This window comes from Crinia signifera, chromosome 4 (assembly GCF_055691185.1).
Source record: "Crinia signifera chromosome 4, ASM5569118v1, whole genome shotgun sequence".
NCBI lineage: Eukaryota > Metazoa > Chordata > Amphibia > Anura > Myobatrachidae > Crinia > Crinia signifera.
Window position 1 is genome coordinate 142967484 of NC_139220.1, and position 17689 is coordinate 142985172.

The window sequence follows — 17689 nt, forward strand, 5'->3', positions numbered from 1 at the left end:
GTGAATATTTTTCCAGTTTTGCCGCTGCAGCAGCTGCCGCCGCTGCAGTCCCTGTCTTCCCCATTTTATAGATTTAGTGTCTCTTTTATGTATTTATATTCTGGAGTTTTTATGGGGTGTCAAAGAAAGATTTATATGTTATAGGCTTTTGTCTTGGTAGCCAAACTCGGGCCCAAATTCGATACACACAAAAAAAAAAAAAAATTTTCCCCTTTTCCTGCACCTCTCTAGCCCGGAACCCCTATCTTTACAGTCCAGAGCTATCCAAAGAGTCTTAAACAGTTTTTTTTTTCTTTTTTTTTTCTTTTTAGCAAGTAGGTTATATATTAATTTTTGGGCAGTTCTTACCCCTTCCTCTGCTTGCTCCTGCTCGTTAGGTCTGCTCCTGTCGATCTGTGGCTGTGAATCGGTTGTTGCAGCAGGCTTCTGCGGATCTGTAGGTGCCTCTAACTTTTCATACAGGGCAATATCCAGTGGATCTTTAATCTGGCCAGCGTCATTCGGTACTCTGATCTTTCTGGGGGCACTCAATCATCGGGCAGGGGATCTTGTGGTGCTGCCTCACTCCACTCTCATCTGTCCCAGTCCTCAGGATAGCGGGGGGGACCTTCCCACTTATTGGCAGCTAGCTGTTTATATACTTCTTGGGAGAGAGGGATAGTTCAGCCTCTTTACAGTTTTCCCAGCTGCCGCAACTGTAGCACTGCTTCTCACCCACCGCACCTCTCTCCTCTGCCCGGCTGTCTTATGTGTCTCTTGGAGGGGAGAGACAGGCTTCTCGTCCGCTCCCCCAGCCGCCGCAGCTGTGCTGCTGCCTCTTGCCCACTGCTGCCTCTCGCCCACCGCGTCCTCTCTCCGCTGTCCGGCTGTTTAGTATGCCGCCTGGAGGGGAGAGTCGCGCCTCTTCACAGCTCCCCCGGCTATCTCCGCGGCACCGCTGCCTCTCGCTCGCCGCGTCCTCTATCACAACCCAGCGGCTCAGGACAGTGTCGTCATCCGCCTGCGGCGATAAGCGTCACACGCTGCCTGGTCTCGTTCCTCAGCACTGGCGTCCCGTCGCTGTCCGGGCACGATACAGTCTTCCCAGCCCCTCACAGCCTTGCCAGGTATCGTTCTTGTTTTTAACAGCAACCTGCTTGATGGTTTTTCTCTGCGGGGGTTTCCATGATAGGAAAACACAGGATTTTAGTCAGGAGTTATAGTGGGAGCTGCAGCACACCGCTGCTACTCCATGCTACTCCAAGCTCCTCCCCTCCACCCCAACGTGCGGTGTGACCTTACTAACGTCATCCGCACACAGCCTGGTTGCTGATATATTGCACAGCAGCGCTGCCCGGCCCCAGGACACTCAGCAGTGGGTTTTTTTTAGGGAGCACTCTCCAAAAAAAAACCTGCCCTGTGGGGAACGCTCCCTAAAATAAAAAAAACTCCACTGAAGGGGTTAATAATATGCAAATTGCGGTAAAAATCTAACTTTTTGCTGTCGATTTTTTTGTCGCACTTCAATTCGCACCCAGATGTTTTCCCATTATTAAGTATACTGTACAACTCGCAAATTTAATATGATGTGATTTTTTAAAACGTTACCAAAAATTGCAAAACAAATAGACCAAGTTCATCATGGCAAGTTTGTCAGAACCATGCACAGACCAGTGTGATTTGTGCATGGTTCTGTCCAAGAAAATGTGTAAAAGTAAAAATAAAACGAAAAAAATCGGCAAGATTTCTAAAACCAGCACCAGGCTCAAGGGGTGGTCCTAGTTACCAAAATACGGGGGACAAAAGGAGTAGGGATCTCTCGTATTTTGGAAACCAGCACCCTGCCCAAACAGCCAACAGGGTAATGCCACAGACGAGGGAAACTTTTTATGCAAGTTCCCTCAGCCAAATTCATTCCCTTGGCTGGACCCTGGAGGAGTTGGGACTAGGGATGCCAATCCCGGGGCATTGTTTCAATCCCGGGAATCGGGATTGTAAAATGCTCAATCCCGGGATTCCCGGGATCCCGGGATTGAAATCTTTAAGCAGTTTAGCCAAAAAAGGAGCCCAGTCCCCCCCGCTCCGGGAGCAGGGCAGACAGGAGCGGGTGGTGTCGGTGGCAGCAGCAGAGCCGCCCACAGGGCGGTCGGCCGATGCTGACGAGGGGTCACTGTCTCTGGAGCGGATACTGGGGGTGCAGCATCTGCGCAGCGTGTGGGTCAGAGGTCACGCTGCACAGGTCGGACTGCCCATCCGCTCCAGACTGCAAGCTGGGTATCAGGAACTCCTGGGCAGCGTCTGAGCACTCGCTCAGACGCTGCCCGGCATTAGATATGCGCATGCGCATATAATCCCAAAATCCCGGGATTGGAAGTTCCAATCCCGGGATTCAAATCCCGGCGTTTTTTAGGCCAAATCCCGGGATCCTGCCGATCCCGATCCCGGGATTGGCCACCCTAGTTGGGACCCCCCTCCAGAGTTAACCCTGCCCAGGGATGTCCCCGATTCCCCTGGAGCGGTGGGCACTGGGCTGATAAATGGTTAATAATAGATTAACTATTGTGTAATGTTGAGGAACTACAAGTCCCAGCAAGCCTGCACTGCTTGCAGGGAAATGGATAACCAAAAGTCAAAGCATGCGGGGCATTAAAGGGCCCACTGGGTCTCGTAGTTCCACAACATGACAAATAGTGAAATAAAAGGTACCTGTGTATTATCACGGCGCCCGTCGCGTTGCATCGCATACCACTAATTAAGGTATGCGATGGCATGCGATGGACCCGATTTGAGGCTTTTCCCAGGATGAGTGTACAATTTTAATATCGTGTCGCATCGCATGCCATTATAATGGCATGCGATGCAATGCGATTTCAATGTTAAATACCCACCCAGACTCGATTTTTAATTGTATCCCCACCCTGATGGGTAATGACAATGTTAAATGCCCCCCCATTGTTAACGCCACCCCACTATCAACGCCAACCCGAAGCGTGGCGAGCGCAGCGAGCCCACGAGGGGCGGCGGTACGCGTCCTCCGACCTTTTCATACCCCCACTATCCATGTCGGCGTGGAGTTGATTTTATATAGTGTGGCGAGCGCAGCGTGCCACCGAGCTCGAAGCGTGGCGAGCGGACGCGCATTACTTCACAAGTATTACGCGTCCCCTCGCGGGGCGCGCTGCGCTCGCCATGCTTCGGGCTCTGTGGCTCGCTGCGTTGATAGTGGGGTGGCGTTAACAATGGGGGGAGGGGGGGCATTTGAACATAGTCATTACCCATCAGGGTGGGTGTACAATGTAAAATCAGGTCTGGGGCGGCATTTAACATAGGAATCAGACATCTGGGTGTCTGTACAATTAAAAATTGGGTATAATCGCGTCTCATCGCATCGCATGCGATCATATGGCATGCAACGCGATTTTGTGGTTGTACAATGCCCTGCGATGGAAATACACAAGTACCAAATAAAACAAAAAATAGTATAACTTTATTACACACTACATTCATTCACACATACATTACCTATGGATTCCCTCAAAGGCGGGGGGCAGATGATACATCTGCCCCCCACCTGCAGTGCACATGGTTTTGCCCATTTTCCAAACAAATTTGTACTGCGATCAGATCTGAATAAAGGCTATAGGCCTGTTCTCCTCTCCAAGTAGAATCCAACGAGTACCTGTTGAGAGGAAATTATACTCACCACATGCCTCCCGGATCGATCGCTGCCTTCTCTGCCTGGCAGTACCCTTGCAAGAGAAGCCCAAATGTTTGTTTACATTGCTGGGAGGGTTAGTCCCACCCACCAGCCAATAAGGAGCGGCCTTTTTTTTTTTTACACAAATTGCACATGTGTTATAATTCACACATTTTCATGACTAAAATGTACACTTTATCGCATCACATCGCATTTTTCATGCCTCAATTCGCATTCCATTAAAAAGTTGATTTCTTCCAAAAGTTTGCAATTTGAAAACATGCGATATGGTGCGATTTCAGAACCTTACTAAAAATCGCATCCTATTAAATGTCAACCATGAAGTGAACTGATTGGAGAAGTGGAGAAGTTATCCATAGCAGCCAAGCTTCTACCTATTAGTGAAAGGACATAGGCAGTATTATTCCAGGAGATCTTACTTGGCTTTGAGTCTTATCAGGGAATGTGCTTTAAATTCTTCTGTGATGACTGCTCTTGAAATTGTGGCAAAAGTTAAATTGCAAATGTGATGCAACCGGGAGAGGTCCCACATGGTGCATTTATTTTTCCAGTTGTAGGAGATTCAGTATAAGCAGTTGCTATAAGAAATTATAAATAGAGATGAACGGGTTCAGATCCTAGAGATCCGAACCCCACAAACTTACCTGATCCGAGGCCGGATTCGAGGAGCCACCGCTTCCCGCCATCTTTCCGAGTCCAAATCGAGGCTAAAACATCATCATCCCGCGTCGGATTGTCGCGAGACCTGGGGATATATAGTTCCCGGCGGTCTGCGCCATTTTCAAACAGGCTGGTGATTTCAGACAGCATTGATGTGTCCGTGCTGTCTGCTGAGGGGTGTGAGGGGGAAACCTGCTGGGGGGGGGGGGGTAATGATTAATGCATAGAGGGGGCTGCTAGTGCTACAGAGGGGGCTGCATTATTTTAATTAAAAAAATTACTGCTGCCAGTGCCCAGGGTGCCAGCATGTGTGCTGCATCAGTCCAGGGGTGCCCACATATGTACTGTATCCATTCAGGGGTGCCCACATGTGTGCTGTATTTGTCCAGGAGTGCCCACATTTGTGCTGTATTGGTCCAGGGGTACCCACATGTGTGCTGTATCAGTCCAGGGGTGCCCACATGTGTGCTGTATCAGTCCAGGGGTGCCCGCATGTGTACTGTATCCACCCAGGGATGCCCACATGTGTGCTGTATTTGTCCAGGGGTGCCCACATGTGTGCTGTATCAGTCCAGGGGTGCCCGTATGTGTACTGTATCCATCCAGGGGTGCCCACATGTGTGCTGTATTTGTCCAGGGGTGCCCACATGTGTGCTGTATCAGACCAGGGGTGCCCGCATGTGTGCCGTATAATTCTATGGGTGCCCCCATGTGTCTTGTATCAGTCCTGGGGAGCTGCCCTTTTTTTTAATGAAAATAAAAATAAGGTTTATTTTTTTTATTTTTATGCAAGGGCTGTTAAATGCGCTGTAGTCCAGGGGTGAGCCAAGAGTGCTGTATAATTCATGGGGTGTTGCTAAGTCTGCCGTATAATTCCAGGTGTGCTGCTCTTTTTTATAATTAAAAGAATACAAATTTTTATTTTTACTGCAGGAATTTGTCTGCTGTATAATTTCATGCCTGCCGCCATGTGTGCCGTATCAGTCCAGGGGTGCCGCCATCTGTGCCGTATAATTCCATGTGTGCTGTATCAGGTCAGGGGTGCCACCATCTGTGCCGTATAATTCCATGTGTGCTGTATCAGGTCAGGGATGCCCGCATGTGTGACGCATAATTCCTGGGGTGAGCCAAGTGTGTCATACAATTCATCGGTTGCTGCAAAGTCTGCTGTATAATTCATGGGGTGCTGCTAAGTGTGCCGTCACAGTCCAGGGGTGATCCTAAATGTGCCGTATCAGTCCAGGGGTGAGCCAAGTGTGCTGTATAAGGTACTCTTTACCTAGAAGGGCGCCCACGATTTTGATCGTGGGCATCGTAAGGAAAAAAAATCGCGTTGGTCGCATCGCATGCGACCAAAAAATCGCATGCGATGCGACCGACGCAATTACCGCGATTTCCCATAGGGAACAATGTTAAATGGCCCACAGAGGCCAAATAGGCACCCTGAAGTGTGAAATGGCCCCCCCAATTGTTAACGCCACCCCACGATCAACATCAACCCGAAGCGTGGCGAGCGCAGCGAGCCTGCGAGGGGCGGCGGTACGTGTCCTACGACCTTTTCATACCCCCACTATCCACGTCGGCGTGGAGTTGAGAATAGAAAGTGTGGCGAGCGCAGCGAGCCACCGAGCCCGAAGCGTGGCGAGCGCAGCGAGCCCCGCAAGGGGACGCGGACACCTTCACAGGTATACGCGTCCCCTCGCGGGCTTCACAGGTTGGCAGGGGGTGGACAGTGGGCGGACAGTGGGCTGGCGCATGGGGACACGCAGCATTTCTTGGGTGTGCCCAAAAAATGGTTGTTGCACCCAGAACAACACTGGACGTCCCCATGTGAATGCAGGCATGATACGGCTGATGTCACATGATGTCAGCACCTGCTCCTTTTTCGGCCATAACCGAAGCATATAAAAGTTAGTTCACACTGGGAAAAAACACATTTGATAGTCGGCATGCACATCTATTCGTAGCTGCATATAGGCGCTGGGTGGAGGGTGGCCGGCATTTGTTCGTCCAGCGGGTGGCATTAGCTTAGCAAAAGACTGCTGCTTAGCGAGCCAAGCTGAATTAAGCCCATAGTCCACTCACACGTTTTGCTCCTGCCTTGGGCGATTTATCTTTGGGGAGTATATGTTGTATCTATAATGATATACAGGGGTGGGGTAGGGGATTAAGTTCATACCAGTAACTCATTAGCATTGTAGCAAGATAGTGGTTGGTGTCTATCCCCTCTCACAGTCAGTACCATCACCCAGGCAGCCAACCTGTACTGGTGATTCATGTCATCTGTTTATGTAGGCTTCTTTGTCAGTGTTTCCCATAAAGGGGAAGCGGGGGAAGTCAGCGTTGGGGTCCAGATGAAGCCACCTCCATTGTTTAGAGACAATGCATCCAGTGTATTTCAAAAATAAACACACCAGTTTAGATGTATTGACTAGGCATTTATATTTATAAATGTCAGACAGCACTAATAACAAATGCTAATTATGCCTTCATCATGGGTGGATCACACTCACTCTAAAATCAAGCATTTGAAAATCCCCTCAAGGAATACTGTGTTTGCCCATGACAAAAACAGAAACATCTGTGTATCCAGTGCTTTTTTCTTTACCAGATAGCAGCAGGGCATTGCCCGGGTACTTGAACATATATTTAAGTGCAGAAACAATGGCAATAAAACATATTTTATGACTCTTCCCAGCTAACTAGAGGTAGCGGCCCTTATTCTAGTTCACTCTTTCTGACAAAATCCTTCTTAGATGGACAAAACCATGTGCACTGCAGGTGAGGCAGGTGTTACTTGTGCAGAGATAATTAGATTTGGGTGGGGTTTTACCTCAAAGTGAGATCTATATTGCAGTGTGAAAATAAAGAAGCCAGTATTTACCCTGCACAGAAACAAAATGACTCACCCAAATCTAATTCTCTCTGCACATTTTAAATCTGCCTCCTGCAGTGCACATGGTTTTGTCCATCTAAGAAGGATTTTGTCAGAAAGAGTGAACTAGAATAGGGGCCAATATCTGTTTCATCTTTTCACAAAATTTAAATTGGCACAATTTAATAATTATGTATTTTTTTAGTATTGATAAATGTACAAATGGCCATTCTGAAAATGCATAGCAATGGTATGTGACAGAAATTTAGGCGATTTTTGACTCAATATTTGCATCATACTTGCCTACTTTTGAAAACTAGTTTCAGGCAGATTATAGTTGGCAGTCAAATTTTGCACAGCTCCCCATTGAGGGGGCGTGTCATGCTCCACCCAAAGGGCGTGTCTAGTGCCATATAAGGAGAGATTGTGAAAAGAGATTGTGAACGTGGCACCTAGAAGCGTGGCTGTGTACTGCTACATCTGAGAGGAATCTTGTAAAATTACCTTTATCCAAATGTAGATGAGCCCCAGAGCAGTTAGTAAGAGATACTATAATTGGGAAAGTGCTGGGAAATTTTGCTGATGATTTAATGTAAATGCATCTATCTCTCATTACTTTTTTTTCCTTTCTTTTTCCCCAGAAATGTAACAGTGTAATGTGGACTAGGTGAAATGAGGGAGATTGCTAGACTAATGAGGGAGAGAGGGAGATTGCTGATATATCAGGGAGTCTCCTGCAGAATGCAGGAGGGTAGGCAACTATGATTTGCATCAAGTCAATGTTTTATACTGCTTGAAAACGTGAATACATTTTATTTGATACAATTCCTAAGTATCCAGCTCTGTCTACTTTCCACAAACCCACACCCTTACAGGCATCTAGAATATTTGAGGGCGCAGTAGAGAGCATATCACAGCAAGTGAAAGATAAGGATGAGGCTTAAAGATTACTTTTTAGCAGCATTAACTATCAATTCAAAGAACTCTGCAGATTAGACAAGGACACATGATTGTCCTTGTGCCCTCATGTGACCACCTGGGAACCAGTCACATGATGCCCACTTTGATCAGGAATGTTTGCTGGTTAGGTCTTTCTAGTCAGTTGTCATTAGAATATATGATTACATGGGGGTAATCCAGCCCCTAAAAAAAGTGTATTTATCATATATGGAGATCTATAATGAAAATTGTAGCTTGGATTTAAGACATTTCTAATTAAATTCTACTATATTTGTTTAGTTACTTTAAATTGATGTTAATGTTACATAGATGCACAAATTCAAGCAGATGCACACCTCATCTTTGCAGCCTATGATGTCTCTGTAATATTTGTTTCATGTACTTAAGGTTTGTGAATCAGATATAAACAGTGTAGACAAATAAACCTCTTTATAGCTTCGGGCACGGTGGCTCGCTGCGCTCACCACACTATATAAAATCAACTCCATGCGTAGTTGGATAGTAGGGGTATGAAAAAATGGGGTGCATTTAACATGGGAGTCCAGATAATACATAAGTACCGAATGGCTGAACATGTTCTGTAGACAAGGCCACACCAGCTACAGTGTATATTTGTTTTTATAGTATACTTTTTTTTAATCTGCTATTTAGATATATTATCACACAGAAAATAAATCTTCATGCAACCTCCTCCTGCATTTGCACTATGAGCAGCTTAGCATATGTGGTTCTTAAGGTGCCCATACACAATGCGATGATCGCACCTGTTATGGGCTGGATCGCATCGCAACGCGTGCGTTTTGCATGCGATTTGCGTGCAATGCGATCAGAAGGCAGTACGAAAAGTATGTGCAGCACATACTTTTCGTACTGTGTGATGACATGCCGGCGGGAGCGTGCATCGCATCGCACGATGCAAACGCACCGTGTATGGGCACCTTTACTGAATCAGGGCGACACAAAAAATCCCATTTATACAGTTACAACATCCAGAGATTGTCTCTATTTAGTAAGCTCTGGTGAAGGCCTTACCGTGGAAGGCATGGGGAAAGCAAATTAACTGTATAGCAACTAGGGATGGCCATCAACCATCGATGATTCAAAATCATTGATGTTTATGGTCGATGTTGAATACTTTTGCCATCGATGTGGGAGAACCAGATGATATCGATGGCATAGTAGAAATTGGTACTTGTTTCCTAGCACGGCGCCCCCGATTTTGATTGTATTACATCTTATACAATCGCATGGCATCGCATGCGATATAGCGGCCGACCTTTTCATACCCCCCACTATCCACGTCGGCGTGGAGCTGATTTTAGATAGTGTGGGATGAGTGCAGCGAGCCACTGAGCCCGAAGTGTGGCGAGCGGACACGGATTACTTTTCATGTATTGCACGTCCGCTCGCCACGCTTCGGGCTCGTATTCCACGCTTCGGGTTGGCGTTGATCCTGGGGGTGGCGTTGACTATGGGGGGCCATTTAACATTGTAAGGACCCATCAGGGTGCTTGTACAATCAAAATCATATATGATCGTATCGTATGCCATTGTATGGCATATGATGCGATGCAATATTTTATTGTACAATATCGCGTTGCATCGTATCACATACCATCGTATACCTTATTTAGTGTAATGGTATATGATGCGATGGGCGCCGTGCTAGGAAACAAGTACGTAGAAACTATGTGTGTCAATCACTGAAGGGGTGATGCATGGCCACACTCCAAACCTACACCAAGGGACCCATTGTTCCTGGAGGTGGACACCCCACAGGTCATGGTGGGACTGGAGTGTTGTGGAGGAACTAACAATGTTTTGGAGTGCACATATGTGGGTAAATGTAAATGTGTATGTCAACATTAGGCACATTGTTTACTTACGTCTGCCATCGACATCAATCATTTGAGGTCCTGGAGGTGGGGTGGTTGGGGATGGGGGATCAAGGAAGGATGAGTCAGGGATGGTAGTAGGAATCAAGGTTGTGGGGTGTGGTGGAGATTGGTAGGGGTTGGGGGTGGGTGGTGTGGAGTAGTAGGGGGGTTGGAAATGGGGTGGGGGGTAGACGGGGGCAGGGCAGTGGGTGTGGGTAGAGGAGTGGGTGTGGGTAGGGGAGTGGATGGGCAAGCTTCTCTTGCCCAGATGCGTGCCATGGAGGGTGCTGCAATGTCAATGTTGATGGAAGTGTAATTGAAGATGGTGGAATATGAAATTAAAAATATAAAAAGGAAACAGTTATTAATTCAAACAACAAACATTAACATCAATTTAAAGTAACTAAACAAATATAGTAGAATTTAATTAGAAATGTCTTAAATCCAAGCTACAATTTTCATTATAGATCTCCATATATGATAAATACACTTTTTTTAGGGGCTGGATTACCCCCATGTAATCATATATTCTAATGACAACTGACTAGAAAGACCTAACCAGCAAACATTCCTGATCAAAGTGGGCATCATGTGACTGGTGGTAAGCGTTAATTAGCCGATCGGTTGTGGCCGTACTCAGCCGGATGGTCTAAGAGTGCTAGGGAGCAGTTTTTGCCGGACCGATGGTTTAGAGGCAAAAGTGTCCCGAGCACTTGCCCAACTTCCGTGCAGTTTGGGTATACGCTCCCGTGTACACCCAGGGATACGCCCAGTTTAGCCCTATTTTCTAGCCTCTCCCATAAAAATGCGCACAATACGCCCACTTTGTCCATCTGTGATCGGACTCGTCTTTTTGATCGGAGAGTACCGTCCGCTAGCGGGGTGCTGTCGTCGCACATGCGCATTGCGTAAGGTACACATGCGCAGTGGAAAAAAACGTGTGTTCCATCTGCTCACGTAGCGGAACGATTCAACCAGAATAACCACCAATGTGCGCACATGTGCAGTTTGCTAAACAAATTGGTCACCTTTATGTTTGGCTCTGACTCAAGTCCTTATCCTTGGCTGGTTACCGCTAATGTGGAGTACAGAGGGGTAAATTTAGTAAGATGGGAGCTATTAAAGATGGGATGTTGCCTATAGCAACCCATCAGATTCTACTTCTTACAGTATTTATTTAATACCTTCTAGAAAATAATAGAATTTGATTGGTTGCTATGGGTGACATCCCTTCTTCAATAGAACTCCCATCTTACTAAATTTACAGAGCGAGGGATTTGAGTTTGATCAGCCCAAGCGTTCGCACAGTGGAGTCACCACCCCAGTATACACCCTGGTTACTACCCAGTTTTGTGGCCGCGCCCATCCGTACAGCCACATTACACCTACTCTGCATGAGTTCGTTCGCTAGCGCATTTCTACTCCTAAGGTCGCGAGCCCAAACCTGCACATGCGCCTTGCGAATGGTACACATGCGTAGTGAGCTACGATACGCTCTGCGAATTAATTCATGTACGAGCGAGGCAACCAGAATAAGACCCATAGTCCTATTGATATTGAAAGTGACCCTGAATCTCAGGGTGTTAGCCGCATTTGATGCAGATTCAATCCCAATGCGTGGACCCGTGGGATCAGGATTTAAAGCAGAAATAGACTGTGCAGGTAGGTCTATTTCGTACTGCTAGATGGAAAGCAGTGCCATGCTGCTCAATGCAGCATCCCCACACACACACACACACAACATCCCTCCCTCCCTCCTGGCTTATGCCGGTAACCCGTCGGGTCCTGTTGGCCATCGATATAGCATAGATATTGATGGCCACCAGGTTGGCCCCTGTGTACACCCCATAAGTGGCATGCTGCTTACAGATAATACTTTTGCAAACCTCATTTTGCACTCAATGCCCTTTGTTTATCTATATGGTCTAGGGACAAAATCTAGACCTTTGTTTTCTGTGTGATAAGATCTATAAGTAAGAACAAATGTACACTGTGGGGTGAGCCCAAGTCTATATAACTTGTATTGTATGTAAATCTGCAATGAAGTATATCTATATCTGTGTCACAAATCGTAAACATTGAACAAGCAATTTAAGGTAAAATCTGAGCTAGGCCCTGTCTGGTTGGGATGGAAATTCCTAGTGGACTGAACCTATCAAAAATGCCCCCTAGCTGCATTGTTCTGGGTATCCCAACCTCACCAGATTGGATTCAATGTAACATGTCAGTCAGATAATCATTAATGTAGTGTGTACAATCACAAGTTGCATCAATCCCTGAAGCCTTTGCTGTAAGGGCATATTGCCACTTATAGTTCTTTAAGTGGTTGAGGCTTTCTTGTGCTTGTAGAATGATGTCTCAATAAAGGCCCATACACACTGGGTGACTTTCAGCTCTAAAGACGCCCAGTGTGTACGGGGCAGCGATAAGCGGTGAGTGCTGATGTGCGATCCTACATCATCGCTGGCCCGGCCGCTCATCTGCTATGGAAAGTCATCCACCCCAGGAAAATCGCTACAATGTATATGCATTGACCATTTTTCAGCCCAGTGTGTATGGACCTTAAGTCTGGCAGCAAGGGTTCCACAAATTGAACAGACCGTAAATAAACAGACTGAAAAACCTTTGTAATAAACATTAACACATTTGCTCACCTCCAGTTATACCAACAGTGCCCTCCGCTCAACTATCATGACAGAATCCACATTTTAATACAATGGAACATTGCTCAGATTGCTATTACACCAAGACCTATGACAATTCAGTTTAGGGTTGTTTATATGCTGTGAACTTGAAAGGATGATAAAAATAACTAGGGTGTGCAGTAATGGAGAATCTTGAACACTTAAGGCCCCCATACACTTGTACGAATCTCCCCTTGAAAAAGTCGCAGGCAATCCCCCTTGAGCTGCCCGAGACCTTTACAGGCGGCAGGATCAGATGCAATATATCGTATGCAATCCTTTAATATATGATATGTCACATACGATGCCATCCAACCTGCTCGGCTCGGATGTGATCCTGCTATCAATCAAATGTGATTTGGATGCTTTTCATTTGATTGATTGCTGCAATCACATGAAAAGAGCCCAAATCGCATGTAAATCACCCAATGTATAGCCAGCTTTACTGAAAAGACAGTAGTGCCTCTCCAATGACAGTATAGTGAAAAATCAATTAATCTATTTAAAGTGAGTTTATAGAATAGAAGCAACAACTGAGGGTGACACACTTTCCATTGCTTTATGATTACCATGCAGGGCCTGCTCTACCATTAGGCAGCTTAAGGCAACTGCCTAGGGCACCGGGATCTAGGGGGGCACCACCAAGTCTTCAAATCAAAAAATCAAGGATGTCTATGAGGATCCTTGTTGTACTTAATGCAGGAATTGGCTGTGGAACTTCTAAGACCTCACCTCCATACGTCCCCTTGAGACATACTTCCCTAGTTTGTTGCCACCTCCTCCTTATACTCTGTTGTGGGTGGCAAAGGGGAGGGTGCAGAGGGCCTCCAGGGAAAGCAGGGGGGAGTAGGCTGAAGTTTTGCCTATGGTTCTGAGAAGCAGGTCCTGCAAATCTGTGTGTGCCCTTACTTAGTAGCCAGTGATATGCAAAGGGGTTATATTCAAGATTCTCAATAAAAAAAAATATATTGCTGTCTGCCATTGTCTCCATGAACTTCTGGACAAATCAATTTTTATGTATTTTAAAACCTTGTTTTACCCATTACACCACATTGTTGATCATTAACACAAACACAAAAGAGCCGAGTGCAGCACTATCCAATTGTTTGCTCATATTAACCAATACCACCGGACCGAGCTCCCGATAAGCGCAGCCTCTAGCTCCGCACAATATAATCGCTGCACAGATAACCCCCCTCCAGTCCTTGTAATATGCTAATGATTAGAACATATCAGACCAACCAAAATGATCCAGAAAATGGTCGATATACACCGTACATACTACCCAATAATTATTCAGTTCCACATAATGTCAAACACCTGTAAAAAGAATGTTTATAAAAAACACACACACAGAGAAGTACAAGTTTATTACACACACACACCTCAATTTTACACCAGCGTTACTTACCATTCCTGGATCCAGCGCTGGTCTGGCTGCTTTACAGCCGGCTCCCCCCGCACTGACAGGCAGCGGGGAGAACCGCTTTCTCCGTTGCCTGTCACCGGCTTTCTCCGTAGCTTCTGTAGCTCTGTCCCAGTGCTACAGAGGCTGAGAGCGTGATTGGCTGAGCTACAGTATGCGTCTCCATGGAGACGCATAGCTCAGCCAATCAGGACTGAGCTATGCGTCTCCATGGAGACGCATACTGTAGCTCAGCCAATCACGCTCTCAGCCTCTGTAGCACTGGGACAGAGCTACAGAAGCTACGGAGAAAGCCGGTGACAGGCAACGGAGAAAGCGGTTCTCCCCGCTGCCTGTCAGTGCGGGGGGAGCCGGCTGTAAAGCAGCCAGACCAGCGCTGGATCCAGGAATGGTAAGTAACGCTGGTGTAAAATTGAGGTGTGTGTGTGTAATAAACTTGTACTTCTCTGTGTGTGTGTTTTTTATAAACATTCTTTTTACAGGTGGACTACAAGTCCCAGCGGGCCCATTAATGCCCTGCATGCTGGGACTTGTGGTTCTCCAAGTCCCAGCATGCGGGGGAGGTCTGCTGGCACTTGTAGTTCGCCGGTAAAAAGCAATGTAATGATATGTATGATGGATTTAACCCTATCAGGCCGGCGTCCACTGGCCACGGACGCCGGTGACAGCCCCGGGCTTCAGCCCTGGACGGGTGAAGCCTGGGGGGGGGGACCCCTTTATTGGGGGGGTCCCCACTCCTCCAGGTACCCCGTCCAAGGCTGACCAGCCACGGTGCTCATGTTTTGGCCGGGGGACCTTGTATAAAAAGTGTCCCCCGGCTGTGGCATGACACCGCGGGCTGTTGGAGCCCGGTGCTGGTTTCAAAATACGGGGGACCCCCAGATTTTTTGTCCCCCGTATTTTTGGAACCAGGACCGGTCCAAGAGTCCGGGGCTGGTTTCAGAAATACGGGGGACCCCTATGCTTTTTGTCCCCCCGTATTTTTGGAACCAGGTCCGGCTCAATGAGCCCGGGGCTGGTTATGCTTAGGAGGGGGGACCCCACGCCATTTTTTTTTTTACTTTTTTTTTTTAGCACAAAATCGCATTTATGAAAATGCGCACATTTTCATGACTGAAAATGCGCACATTTTCATGACTAAAAATCGCGGCAAATCGCGGCAAATCGCATTTTTTGCCGCTAATTCGCATCTCATTACATATGCGAATTCGCGGCAAAAAACGCGATTTTTAAAGGTGCGATTTGGTGCGATTTTTTTTTAGTCTAAAAAAACGCACCCTATTACATTTCGCCCGGAGAGTGATAAACAGCCAGCCAATCAGCTCCAACCTGCCATGTTATAGGCTGGATTTGATAAATGACAGGTAAGAGCTGATTGGCTGGCTGTTTATCATTCTCCACTTTATCACTTTTTGAAGCTTGATATATCTGGCCCTTAGTGAGTAACTAGGGGTTCCGATGAATAATCACCCTCTGGTATTTTGTATTTCAATACTATATATTGCTTCTTGACAATGCAGATACATTAGTATCCTGGACAAAGGCACTGAACTGAAAATGAAGAAAGATAACTATAGCCATAAATTTAAGCAAATAATCAACTGTGTAACAAACTGTATCTACATTTTGGGACACTGGAGAAGTAAATATTCTAAATTCAGTTTTAAAAAAAATAGTTCTATTTGCAATGATTTAAAGGAATTCTGGAGCAAACTCAAAAGACCTTGATAAAAAAAAAAAAACACAACATAATGATGGTACTGTTTTTCTGCAGATTATCAGTTCACTAGTATCAGTTTAGAGCTATGGTCTCTATGAGATGAAAGCAGTGGCAGATAATACCTATGGGCTGCAGTCCTGCAGCCCCCCAGTAAAATCTGCCACCCTGTTCAGCATTCGTGAAGCCACATGCAGTCCGTTAAACTACAGTGAGTGGCTTCATTGTGAACGGCAGTGACTTCCTACTGAAAGTGTTGCCTGCCAATAACCCGCAGGACAGGAAGTCCCATTGGGAAGTGTTTCCTCCTTCTGGGACTGTCTATCTGGGCTGTGATAGGCAGAGAGCTGACTTTCAGTAGGAAGCCACTCCCGGCCTCGCCGTGCAGCCTTAGCGGGCTTCTATGGTCTGCAGCTGCCATAGATGCCAGGCTTTAGCTATTGCACATAAGCTAAGCATGGCACATGTCAACTGCATTGTACAGGTGATGGGACCCTGGCCGGTTATTAAAGTGTTCAGCATTTAGAAATGTATAATCTTATCAACTGTATGTTAAAGTCTGTCACAACCACCATGGCTGCTACCCAATTCCCCTGTGCTGTGCCTGGCCCTAGAACTTGTGTCAGCGTGTCTCCTGTCACAGTGCTCACCTCCGCTCCTATTCCTTGTACTGGTGGTGTGCATACTCCCGCACTGTCACCACCGGGTGACAGTGGTGGCATGTACTCCGGTGCCATGCAGGGTCCGGATGGCGTGAGATGTGGGCCGCCATGACGGGTCTGTGTTGGTTTGGTCTCTGGCTGGAATCGCCGGCAGCAGCGCATGTGCGCTCAATCCCCGCCAGCTGGTTTCTGTCGCCTACGCTGGCGGTGGCCATGTTTTGGGATCCATCAGCCTATACTGCGCGGCTCCATCTAGTGCTGTCAAACAGCTGTCCAATCGCCACACAGCTCACCCTTCAAGTACTGACTTGCCGGGCAAGTCCAGCAGTCAGTACAATGATGTCCATCCCTATGCATCATTGTCCACTCCTGGCTGTCTGTAGCATTCCCTACAGTTCCTGCGCCTCTGGTGAAGTAATCCTCTATTCCTGCTGATCGTCTCACTGCTAATCCTGTGTACCATGGAACCTGCTGCCGCCTAAACGGACTGGACAAGGTTAGCCCCCCAAAGGGGTATTATCTTTCTCCTCACTCCTGACGGTTATTCTCCACGGTTACTACTGGTTCTGCAGCTACGATCCTATTCAGCAAGGTCACTCTAACTTCATCATTTTTCCCTCATCCAATTCTTCAATTCTTTACCCAATCATTCAATCATCCAATTATTCTTCCAATCATCCAATCTTCATCCAATCATCCAAGTATTTTTCCAATTATCCAATATTCATCCAACCATCCAATTATTCTTCCAATCATCCAATCTTCATCCAATCATCCAATTATTATTACAATCAACCAATCTTCATTCAATCATCCAAGTCTCCATCCAATCATCCAATTCTTCAACCATTCTTCAATACTTCTTTCAATTACCAAGCATCTTCAACTTCTTCAATAAAGTATTGCATATCATTGACTTTTATCTTTCCAGAAACTACAGTATTATTCTTGTGCCATTATTACAACCTGTACCACAGTATCTTCATTAAATAAGGTTATATTTTATCTCTTTGCTTCACTCCATTCTGTCGTTAATGCAACAACCTTATATTAAAGCACCCAGCCTCCGCTACACTCCAGCTGGTGCTTCACGAAACGTGACAAAGTCAAGTAAAATATTAGATTCTTGAA